This window comes from Crocuta crocuta, unplaced genomic scaffold (genome assembly GCF_008692635.1).
Source record: "Crocuta crocuta isolate KB4526 unplaced genomic scaffold, BGI_CrCroc_1.0 scaffold173, whole genome shotgun sequence".
NCBI classification, from domain to species: Eukaryota; Metazoa; Chordata; class Mammalia; order Carnivora; family Hyaenidae; genus Crocuta; species Crocuta crocuta.
In genome coordinates, this window is record NW_027529453.1 from 713,009 (window position 1) to 724,901 (window position 11,893).

Genomic DNA, 11,893 nt, shown 5'->3' on the forward strand with positions numbered 1-11,893 from the left:
TTTTGTAGATGATGAAATTTTAGATTAATCAAGGTACATGATTTTCCTTTGTCAAAGTGACAGGGTTTGTAATGAAACTTTTGCCTTTTTAGAGCTTTCTCCATTCATGATTCTAAATATTAGTTTTAATTGCATTAGTAGATAAATGTTATATATGTGGATATTAAAAGGAATTCTGTCACCTTAACCTTAACCAGTAGTAAACTACTGATACAATCGAAAGGTTGTTTCATGAAATCTAATATTTGTTTCATTTTGCCTTATCATTTCCCTAAAATGTTGATTAATTTGAAGTTCCATGTCATTAGGAATAAAGTTACATGGAATCTAAATTTCACTTTATTATGTTATGGTTAACAATATACTTCAGAAAGCTTTTTTACCATTTCAAATTGTTTAACACTTTAGTCAAATCAGAGAAAGGACCAGAGTCAAGTATTTTTGGTACTAATGACAGCTATCTGGTCATGTCACCTTGAGGTAAATCCGATAAATGATTTTGAATTTCTACATCTAAATGTAAAATAGGGGGAAATGACCAGAATCCCTAGAATAGATTTTGCAGTTCTATTACGTTGAGTATTAAAACTAGTGTGTTATTAACACACATACACAGCATTACAATAAACAGTTTCACTGAAAAGCTGGACATATTTTATTTGGTCTATGATGTAGGGCCTTTAACAAATCTTTGCCAATATTTAATAATTTGGAGAATTCACATAGAACTTAAGGTTTTGCACAGCATAAAGAAAAAAAAAGTTAATGCAGAAATCTGGCTGCATTGGACGGAGTGCCGTGGTGTCTCAGATGGTCAAGCATCAGACATTGGCTCAGGTCATCATCTCATAGTTTGCGGGTTTGAGCCCCGCATTGGACTCTGTGATGACAGCTTGGAGCCTGGAGCCTGCTTCAGATTCTGTTTCTGCCTCTCCCCGACTTGCACTCTGTTTCTCTCTCTCTAAAAAATAAATAAACATAAAAAATATAAAGAAATTTGGCAGCAGTGGAGCAGCATGACCATATGTGAAGAATTAACTGAGCTAAAGAGCAGATGTGCCATTTAATGAGGGCCTGCGTTCGGAGTCACGGTTCGAGCAAACTCACATTTTTTTGAATGTATTGATTATTAAAGGGTGTGAAGAGTGACCCTCTTTCAGCCTAAATATTTCATTAATTTACTTTATTGCCCAGATCCTGAGGACATTTGGATTTGTGACCCTCAAGATATACATAAAAGTATGGACAGCCGGGCACATAATTGCAAAATTATATTCCAAGTCAAAATAGTGAAGTTTGATCAAGTTTCAACATTGAAGCTGTGTGTTGAACAGTATACCCTGTGGCTGTAGGGTCTAATTACGTGATGGAAATGGACAACACTGATGCAAAGCTGTTTACAGTTTAGAAAATTAGATGTATTTGACAGTAAGTGGTGTGGGCAGAACAATGCACAGGGGGGAATGTGGCATTATATTATGTTGATGCAAACTATGGAGAAATAACAGCATCAAAAGAGACCTGCTGTGGCATAGAAAAGGGAGATTAAGCAGAGCACAAAATTATATGTATGATTTGATTACAACTGTGTTTAAAGTACTATACTAAGACTGGGGAAAACACAGAAAAATCAAAGGATTTGATTTGTTTGTATGATTTTTTTCTTATTTTTTAAGTTTCATCTGGAGCTCCCTGGGTGACTCAGTCGGTTAAGTCGGTTAAGTAACTGACTCTTAACTTCAGCTCAGGTCATGATCTCATAGTTCATGAGTTCGAGCACCGCATTTGGCTCTGCACTGACAGAGTAGAGCCTGCTTGGGATTCTTGCTCTGTCCCTCTCTCTGCCCTTCCTCCCTGTGCTCCTTCTCTCTGTCAAAGATAAATAAACTTAAAAAAATAAATAAATTTCAGGGTGCCTGGGTGGCTCATTTGGTTAAGCGTCTGTCTTTGGCTCAGGTCATGATCTCACGGTTGGTGGGTTCGAGGTCTGCATTGGGCTCTGTGCTGACAGCTAGTTCAGAGCCTGGAGCCTGTCTTTGGATTCTGTGTCTCCCCTCTCTCTGACCCTCCTCTGCTTACGCTGTCTCTCTCTGTCAGAAACATTAAAAAAACTAAAAAAAAAAATTTAAAAACATTAAAAAATTAAAAATGAATCAACAAATTTCATTTAATATTTTCTATGACAAAAGGGATCAAATTAAAATTATGTAGTGGGTAATCTGATTTGTGGATAAATAATCATCTTCATATTTTTGAAGTAAAACATCACAATGGATTTCATCCATTGTGTAGAATACTGTAGATCTACACATTCACGACTCAAAGATATATACAACAAAAATATTCTCAAGGTGATTTATGTTTCAGAGCAGTATTTTCCAAAAATTTTTATATCATGAATTATACAAAAAATGTTATTTTTTAGTTTTTAAAAAATGAATAGTATGCATCCACTTGTAAATTATACACTTACTTTGCAGTTTATTTATGAAATATTTGTAAAACTTACCATTTATTTCTTAAGATTACAATTACATATTAGAAGATCTAATAGTGTATTTATATTCATAGACCACTGTTCTAGAATCCACAGACACACCATGGAAAGGCATGCACAAAACTGAGAATCTAGCTGAAGAAGACAGATATAACTATGGAAGTGCAAGAAAAGTAGCAAAGATTCCATGATATGATATAAAGTCTAAATCATTTATGTGGTGGTCTTTGAGAAGGCAAAAAAAAAATAAGACAATTTTTATTCATTCTAGCTCATAAGCATTTCAAAGATATAAGAGAAATGGAAATGTTATAATTTTTATTATTGTTAAATTATTATCTCAGAAATATGAGATGGGTTCTCAGTTGTTTTTTTTGTTTTTGTTCTTAGCAAGAATTACAGAGTCATTTGGATAAAAGACCTTTCTTCTAATTCTACAAATCCAAGTTCGTAAATAAGCTTGGAATTTGCTTTGCATTGGCCTCAGGAATCTAAAGGATATAAATGAGCATAGAGCTCATATCTCAGAGTACTGCTTGTATTCTGCTCAACATTTCCTGTTACTTACAATGGAAACCATGTGATTTTAATAATGGACACATTAATTCTGAGACCTGCTGTTGCTTAGTTTCCAATTCTGTCAAATTTTCAAACATTTGATTCAAATTTCATGGGCTAAAAATGTTAACTGTGTCTACTGTACATCAGTTTATTCGTTATTTTGTTTAAAGGCAGACTTATTAGCTGAGGATGGCTCATATTCAGACATAATCTAGGCATATGAAGGCATTGATATAATAGATGTCAATTAGGAACCAGATTACTTTTCTTAGAAAACTGCTAAGTAAAGAAGAACAAGGGGATGTACACTTTAAGAAAACTAGGTTTTATTTCCTAATCAAGAAAGCAGAGGAAAAAGGGAGATTTTTTGTAAGATCAAGGCAGCCGGTCATTGAGAGGGGAAAGCAAGGGCTTTGAGGTATGAGCTTGCATACGTGCATGTGTGCATGTGTGTGTGTATAGCTATACATATAGACAGTATGTATCAGTTTGTGTGTGTGTGTGTGTGTTTGTGTAGCTATACATATAGACAATATTATGGGTGTGTGAGTGTGAGTGTGTGAGTGTGAGTGCGTGGGTGTGTTTCCAGTCTAGGCAAGAAGCTTATACACATCCAGTCAGTTCTATGCTATTGGCTGGCAGAGCTCCAATTCATTTACAAGCATTTCATCGTAGCGCCTGCTCAAGCGTTCTGCTCAGGGCTGACTTTTGTTTGTCTGTCTTTAAGTACAAGTTGTGTTAACTTATTTGCCAATTTATTTCTGTTCCCTTTATAAACCCTGCATGAAGATAATCTGGTGTTTATTTAAGTAGCAGCTAAGGACCAAAAGCTTAAATGGAAGAGAAATATCGATGAATTGGCATTATTCTGATAGTAGAAATAATCTTCATTTGATAATAGCAGTGTTAAGTAGGCTTCCAGAAGTTAAGACCTGAGAACATCAGCACAGAGGCCTTCAAAGTTCAGTTAAGCATTAAAAACATTAAATCTGATTACAGTGAAAGTTTTCTCTTCATAGCTCATAATTGAACATCATGCTGAAGAATTTGTCATTAGTAAATTATACTATAAACCATTCAGAAAGCTGTTCTTCAAAATAATTTTAGTATTGAAACATAGGCATTTCAATATATGATGTAATAAAAATACTTATACCAGTTGGAAAGGCTGTATATACCATACATACATTACATTTTAAATAAAATAAATAGCATGCATCCAGTTATAAATTACAAACTTACATTGCAGTTAATATAAATATGAAATAGTAGTAAAACTCAATCCTTTCTTAAGATTTAAACTGCATATAAATCGAAAATCTAATAATTTTGTGGATTGTTTTGTTTTCTTTTCTTTTTATTCATAGACCATAGTTCTAAAATCCAGAAGCCCCACCATGTAGAAGACACATAAGCAGCTGAGAATCCAGCTGGGGAGACAGTTACGGCCTCTTAACGAGAAACTGAAGAACAGTACAAGGAACTGAAGCCAGTGGTCGCAGTTAGAATTGACTTGACAAGAAGATGAACATTTTCCTGGATAGGCTTTTTTATGCTTGGCTTACCATTTTTACCTTTTTGTTGCATCCATTCCCCAGCCCCCATCTCTTCAAACCTTCACTTCTCATAGGGTTGATTCATCCTCGGATGCCTCCATCATCCTTCCTCTTTATTAGGTTCAGCTATTATGAGTATTTATTCTTAAAAAGCGAACTCCTTCTTTGTTAACTGCCATTAGATTTTTGAAAGAAATCATGCATTTTAAATACTGCTGCAATAAATACCTCAACTTTCATTTTGTGTGAATTGAAAATGGTACCACCTGCTTACATATTCATTGTCCATTAGCATCAACCTCATTTGGTGAATATGCAGCTTTTTATTTTAACCTTTTATCCAGTTCTTCAACTTTTTAGGGAAAGCCAACCCTTCAATCAAAGATTTTTCCAAAACAAATTGTGACGTAAGGATTTTTCATCAAGAACAAATCTCTCCAAATAGTTTTTTTAATTTTTTTTAAAGTTTATTTATTTTTGAGAGAGTGAGCAGAGGAGGAGAGAGGGAGACACAGAATCTAAAGCAGGCTCCAGGCTCCAAGCTCTTAGCACAGAGCCCGACATGGGGTTCGAAGCCACAGACTGTGAGGTCATGACCTGAGCCTAAGTCAACTGAGGCTCAACTGACTGAGCCATCCAGGAGCTCCTCCAAATAGTTTCTTTACAAGGAATATTTTGGAACATATTTTCTTATAAAATGTCATGATATAATACTTTAGTATTTTGGAAGTATTTGTTGAGATTTTGCATCATAAATAATCATGTATTACTTTGTCTTTTATTCTTTTAGTATGTTGTATTTTATTAATTAATTTTAGGATATAAACCAACCTTGGATTCTTAGGGTTAAATCCTCCCAACATTATGCAGTTGGAAAACTCAAGAATTTCCAACATTCTTACATTCAACAGATAAATATATACAAATCCAATATTCAGCAGCACACACACCACAATTCTTATACAAAAGTGTAAATATAAAAACTGTATGTCACCAATGTCACTCTGCTACCATTCATGACCTCATGTGGAATGTAACTTTTCTTAAGTGATGTTTAAATGATTTCATAAAATATATTTCTTTACTAGGCTGAAGAGACAAATTAACTTTGTAGATACTTTTTTTGAATATGACATGAGATAGTAAAAAAATACAAAATGATTTCAGGGTATGACTGTGCCTTTTTATTCACAGCAGCACTCTGAATCCAACATTTTTACATTGCTGAATTGAAATAGAATTTTAAGAGGTAATGTACCAAAATGGCACACACATCATTCTAAGTTAATTGAATAGTAATTTGGAATACCTTGTGCTAAGGCAATAGATTAAGTATTACATGTTCCAGTTTCACTATTGTCTAAAATGTCTTCTGTTCTATATTTAATCATAAACAGATGTTTATCTGTTTTCAATATTACCATCATTTTCCATTTCAAGGAAAAAGTATGCAATAAAATAAGGTGTTATCTTTATAGCATCAAAGAATGAAAAGTATCCTGTTAGGTATTAAAAACTTGTAATATAACAATGTTGCAACATTATAAAATATAATATGGCACAAAATGTAAATATCAAGAGAAATAGGATTTGCAAGATAAGTTAGTGAAATTTTGTGAAATTAATTCCGCAAGGAGATTGAGTTGGTGCAGTTGCTGATTTGCTTGATTACCAACCTTATGGACTTTTGAAGTATTAAAGTGCGTGAAAACCAAGCATCATCAGTTACTGGATTCACGATCAAGGAGCAGAGTTGTGCTTTGGTTGCTTTTAAGTTACATCAAACATCAGGTTCTAAGGAATGAAAAGAAGAGAGTGGCTTAATTCTGGGAAGATGAATATTTTGAAGTTTACCTACGTTAAGGAAATCTTCCATTACTACACTGATTAAGAGAAGCCAGAATTCTCAAGACAGAAAGTAGAAACTGACAACTGATGCCTTCTCTGGTGGAAAAGAATGGAGGAAGGAAGTAGGTAAACTGGAAGAAAGAGGGATGGTTTAAAGTACAACTTCAGAAAGGAAGCAAACTATGAGATATTGAAAAGAATGAAAAAAAAAAGAAAGAAAGATTAAAAAAAGTTGAGTGTGACAAAGTATGCAAAGATCCTCCAAAGGCTAATCTTTTTCCCTACGGCTCAACAGAGATTCATAATTAGATACTCTTTTGGTTCTCACTCCTGGTACATTATAATTTTAGGGAATTTAACCTTCCAATAATGATCTACTTAGTATGTGTTTAGCCTGTTTATGAGTGTCATGGTACTACACAGAAAAGGTCCAGAGCCTAGCTACTGATCATGGAGATTCTTGCCCAAGAATTGAGGAAGGAAAAAGACTATCACCTAGTAATCTTTGAGCTAGAGAGATCAGCAAAAAAAATCCCCCAAACAAGAACCAAATGCTTATTGCACAATTAATGTTCTAAAAATAATATAATTCTTGACACCTTGATTGTTGAGATGAGCACCACAATAAAATAAATATATACTTAAGAATAATTAATTTACTTACACAGCACATCATCTGTAATAGCAACTTCCAAAGAAACTCTTGATGTACAGAACATTTTTTAAAAAGTTGTGAAAATTAATTTTGAGAGAGAAACAGAGAGAGAGAGAGAGAGGGAGAGAGAGATTGGTGGGTCAGGGACAGAAGAAGAGTGAGAGAGAATCCTCCCAGTGAAGGCAAAGAGCTGCATGTGAAGCTCAATCTCATGAACAGTTACGATCATGACCTGAGTCCAAATCAAGAGTCAGACACTTAACTGACTGAGCCATCCAGGCACCCGCACCCTGATGTATGGAACATTTTGGTTAGCATACTGAGAATATGCAGTGACTCAAATTTGAACACTCAGCTTTGCTGTGGGCAAAGGAAACGGACTTTCTCTGTAACTAGAATACTGATTTCTTACATCTAACACTAAATACACTGGCTTTCCACCTTTTTTAAAGTGTTTCTTGAATTCAAGATCCAAGGAACTAATTTATTTTGTTCATGTGTTCATTAATACTCTTTTTTATATAAAATGTTAATACAGACTAGTGTCACTTATTTAAAACTCATGAGTGCAGTGCCTTTAATGGGTTATCTCCCTAAGGGGAATACTAAACATTATTAAGAATTCTATAATTCTATTAGGTACCATTCCCCTTCAAAACTCTCTATATGATTCATGGAGAAAGAGAAACCATCTTCCTACCCACTGCATCCTTCAAACCACGTTTTCCATCCATCTGTGGTCTTGTAAAGAATCCTTAAGTTCCATGTAGACTATTTTCTTTACTGCTTGTACATTCCTTAGTCTCAAATGACAGAAACTGGGAGCTCCCTACTAGTACTTATGGATTCTGGTATTATTTATCAGCACAGAGAATGCATGGAGAACTTGGTTCTATTCAGTTCCCTATCCAGCCTAGATAATAATAGGGAAGCTCTGGCATAGTATAAAACTTGTTACAAAGGGATTTCTTACAAAAGTTTGTTACAATAATGTCTAAGTATTCTGTTGTTACAATTGTTTTTTCTTCTTTTTTAAAAAAAATTAAATGTTTATTTATTTCTGTGCGTGTGTGTGAGAGAGAGAGAGACAGAGAGAGAGAGAGAGACAGAGACAGAGACAGAGAGAGAGAGAGAGACAGAGAAAAAGAGAGGGAGAGAAAGAGAGAAGGGGGGAGCATACAATCAGGGCAGGGGCAGAGAGACAGGGAGACACAGAATCTAAAGCAAGCTCTAGTCTCTGAGCTGTCAGCACAGAGGCCAGTGTAGGGGCTCAAACTCATAAACCATGAGATCATGACCTGAGCTCGAGTTGGATGCTTAGCCAACTAAGCCTCCAGGCACCCCACAATTGTTTTTTTTGCAAACCATGGAATTTTCAAAATTATGACAAAATATCCTAGGTATTGCTAAACTTAGTACTCTCAGACCACTGAATTCTAATTCATATAGATTTATAAATTCCAGAATGCCATTGTCTTTACTGCTTTAATCTGCCATTGTCCAGCTTTTCCACTGTATATTTGGGGGGGGGTGCTAATAATTATAAATTTGCTTCTCTCTCTCAATTTTCCTGTAACTTCTGAAGTTTGATTTGTGCATGGTTCATTTTCCTCCATTATTTTTCTCTTCTGCAATTTTCTCCTCAAGCGAATAACACAGATCTTTCTATAATATAATTGGTTTGCTTGGTTTGTATATTCTGAAATATTCTGCCCAAAGTTTATTTACTCTGTTTTCTGAAACATGCTCTATCTCCACCACAAAAATCTTAACTGATACCTGGAAGTGTCTGACTCAGTGCTACCTCCCTCGCCATTGCTGGTTTCAGGTCCTCTTTGGGTGCTCCGCCTAGGGCAAGCCAGCGTCTACCCTTTTCCAGAAACAACTCAGAGATCTTTAAGTACCAATTTTGTATAATTCAGATATATAAACTATCTCCCGTGGGTTCCTTCATATAATATGTTGTACAGGAAATTTCTTGAAGGGGTCAGCATGAAAAAATTATTTAAAAAACCAGTTCCAGCTTTCTGGTTGGATCATTTCTTCCTTATACGTGTATTTGTCCCATTGGAGTGCTGGGATTGAAACTGTCTCCAAAGCATCCTTTTTCTGGAAGAGTAATAGTCTGGACACCATTACTGCTTATGTCCTAGTAACATCCTCAGCATCGTTCTCTCTAGAATTAGCTGACTTACAGGTCCTACACAGAGATTTAATTTAAGTATAACTGGATACAGTGCCAAGATTCAATGTTGAGGCACCGCATGTTGAGGCACTGTTCCCATAATTCCTTAATAATGCCATGAAATGGACCAGGATATTTACTTACCACCATGTTGTCAGAAATCTTACTATGTATGATGTGATCAAGTGTAAAATGTATTCAAAGGAGAATGCAATGGCTGGCCTATTTCCATTAGGTCATAGAGAGTTCACCTCGGATGGTTCTCTGGCTATTTCCTCTTTCTTTGGTCCTGTTCCTAACTCTCCTTTCCCATGATCCTCTAGGTTCTTTGTATTCTAGTTGTTTTTCTCCCCCCACCTCCAACCCACAAACTTCCCCTTTCTCATCACCTGTCTTTCTCATTTCTGCCCTGTGCCTCAGCTCTACCCTGGTTGAGGAAGGTCAGAATTTTCTATACTGTGGGTCCCTAAAGGCTTCCCTTATTCCTATGGATTCTTCAGTTAAAATAATTTGTATAAAGAACAAAACATTTTCTTGTTCATATTGGCCATGTTCCAAGCCTCCATCTAATAATCTAATATTGTTTAAGTTCTTAGTGAAGGCAAAGGGTTGGGTGAGATAGAAAGGATAAAATGTCCTTCTGTCACATATCCATTTTCATTATATTTTCTAAAAAGTAGGTAATATGAAAACACTGTAGAAATAATTATATTGACAAAGACATTTGTAAATGACTGAAGTAGCCATGTTGTAGATGGAAAACAAATTATTTAAATTAAGTATAATGAGTATGTATCATAGTTAATTATAGAAGTCAAACACAGTCTTTAATTTATTTTATAGGTCACAGACTTTTTTTTAAATTTTAGAGAAAGAGACGGCATAAGTGAGGGAGATGGGGAGGGGGAATGAGAGAGAGAGAGAGACGGAGAATCTTAAGCAAGCTTCAAGATGAGCACAGAGCCCTTGCTGGGCTCAACCTCAGGACGCTAGGGTCATAATCAGAGCCAAATCAAATTGAGAGTTTGACACTCAACCGACTGAGACACGTAGGCGCCCAAAACACAGACTTTAATTTTTATTTAAATTGGGAAAAATATGTTTAGACTAAAATTTATAATCAGTTATCAATTTAGATGTCTTATATAAAACTTATAAATTTTAATATGCTATCCATTAATTTGCTTTTTAAAATAATTTTTAAAGTTTATTTATTTTGAGGGAGCAAAGGAGAAAGAGAGAGGTGAGAAGGGGCAGAGAGGGGAAGGGAGAGAGAGGGAATCCCAAGCAGCCTCTGCACTTTTAGCACAGAGACCAATGAGGAGCTGAAACTCACCAAACGGGAGATCATGAGCTGAGCCGAAACCTTTTAACCAATTTGTTTGCCCCAATTTGTTTTTTTTTTAGAAACCTTTTATTTACCATGTAATATATATGATGTACATAAGAATGGTCCTTGAACTTAAGTTACCTTAAACATTTAATTGAACTAGTGTGCTTTAAATTAGGTGAAAAATTTTAAGTTAAAGACGTCCTTTTGTATCAACACTGTACTCATTTTATATGTAATACACATGTATTTTTGAGTTTTATACCTTTGTAATAATAACATAAAATAGCATTTCATTTAAAACCATTTTATTAACACTGAGGTATAGCAAGTGACTTTATTAAGAAACTGGTCAAATATTAGAAATTCTCCCAACAAAGGTGAGGAAAAACAGGAGAGATTTATAGTTTATTTTGTTGGACTTTGTGATATATTATGGTCATTGCTTCTATCGTATTGGAAATATAAGCTTTGTGGGGCGCCTGGGTGGCTCAGTCAGTTAAGCACCTGATTTCTGCTCAGGTCATGATCTCCTAGTTCAAGAGTTCAAGCCCTGCATCGGGCTTTGTGCTGAAAGTGCAGAGCCTACTTGGGATTCTCTCTCCCTCTTTCTGTCTGCCCCTCTTCCACTTGCATACCCTCTGTCTCTCAGAGTGAATAAATTTAAAAAAAATGTTCTACCAATTTCTTTAGAAGACTATTTTCCTTCTTTTGGTTATAGTATTGTGGATTTCAGATTAAGTTGCAGCTATGTGATGTTCTGTTAAATAAAAATTCAGCTACCAGTAGGCTTAAAATAGAAAGCCACTGTCTGACTCCAGGCTATCTGCCTGGTAATTGCAGAAAGAGCTTCGTTAGGTCCATGTAGAATGAATGAGCACAGGCTCTATGAAATGCTGGGCAGACAATCCATCCAGCTGAGAAAAGACTTTGAAGATGATTGCCTTAGGAATTCTTGAGCACACAAGCTGATGGACTGACTCTAACTCAAAGAATGCAAACCTTCTTGATTTCTGTGAAGATAACTACTAGAACCACTGGGAAGTAACTACTTCCTACAGAACGTAATTGGCATTTTAAAAACATTTTATCTGACTGAGGTAGCAATGCAGGTTGAAGTTTACACTTGTTGGTGTTTTATAACCACATCTGTGTTACATTTAAATATAAGAGATATAAGGATGCTGTCCTGAATTGAAAGTTAAATAATGGAATAAGCCAAAGTTAAACATGAATGGCCATTTATGTTATAATGTTATGA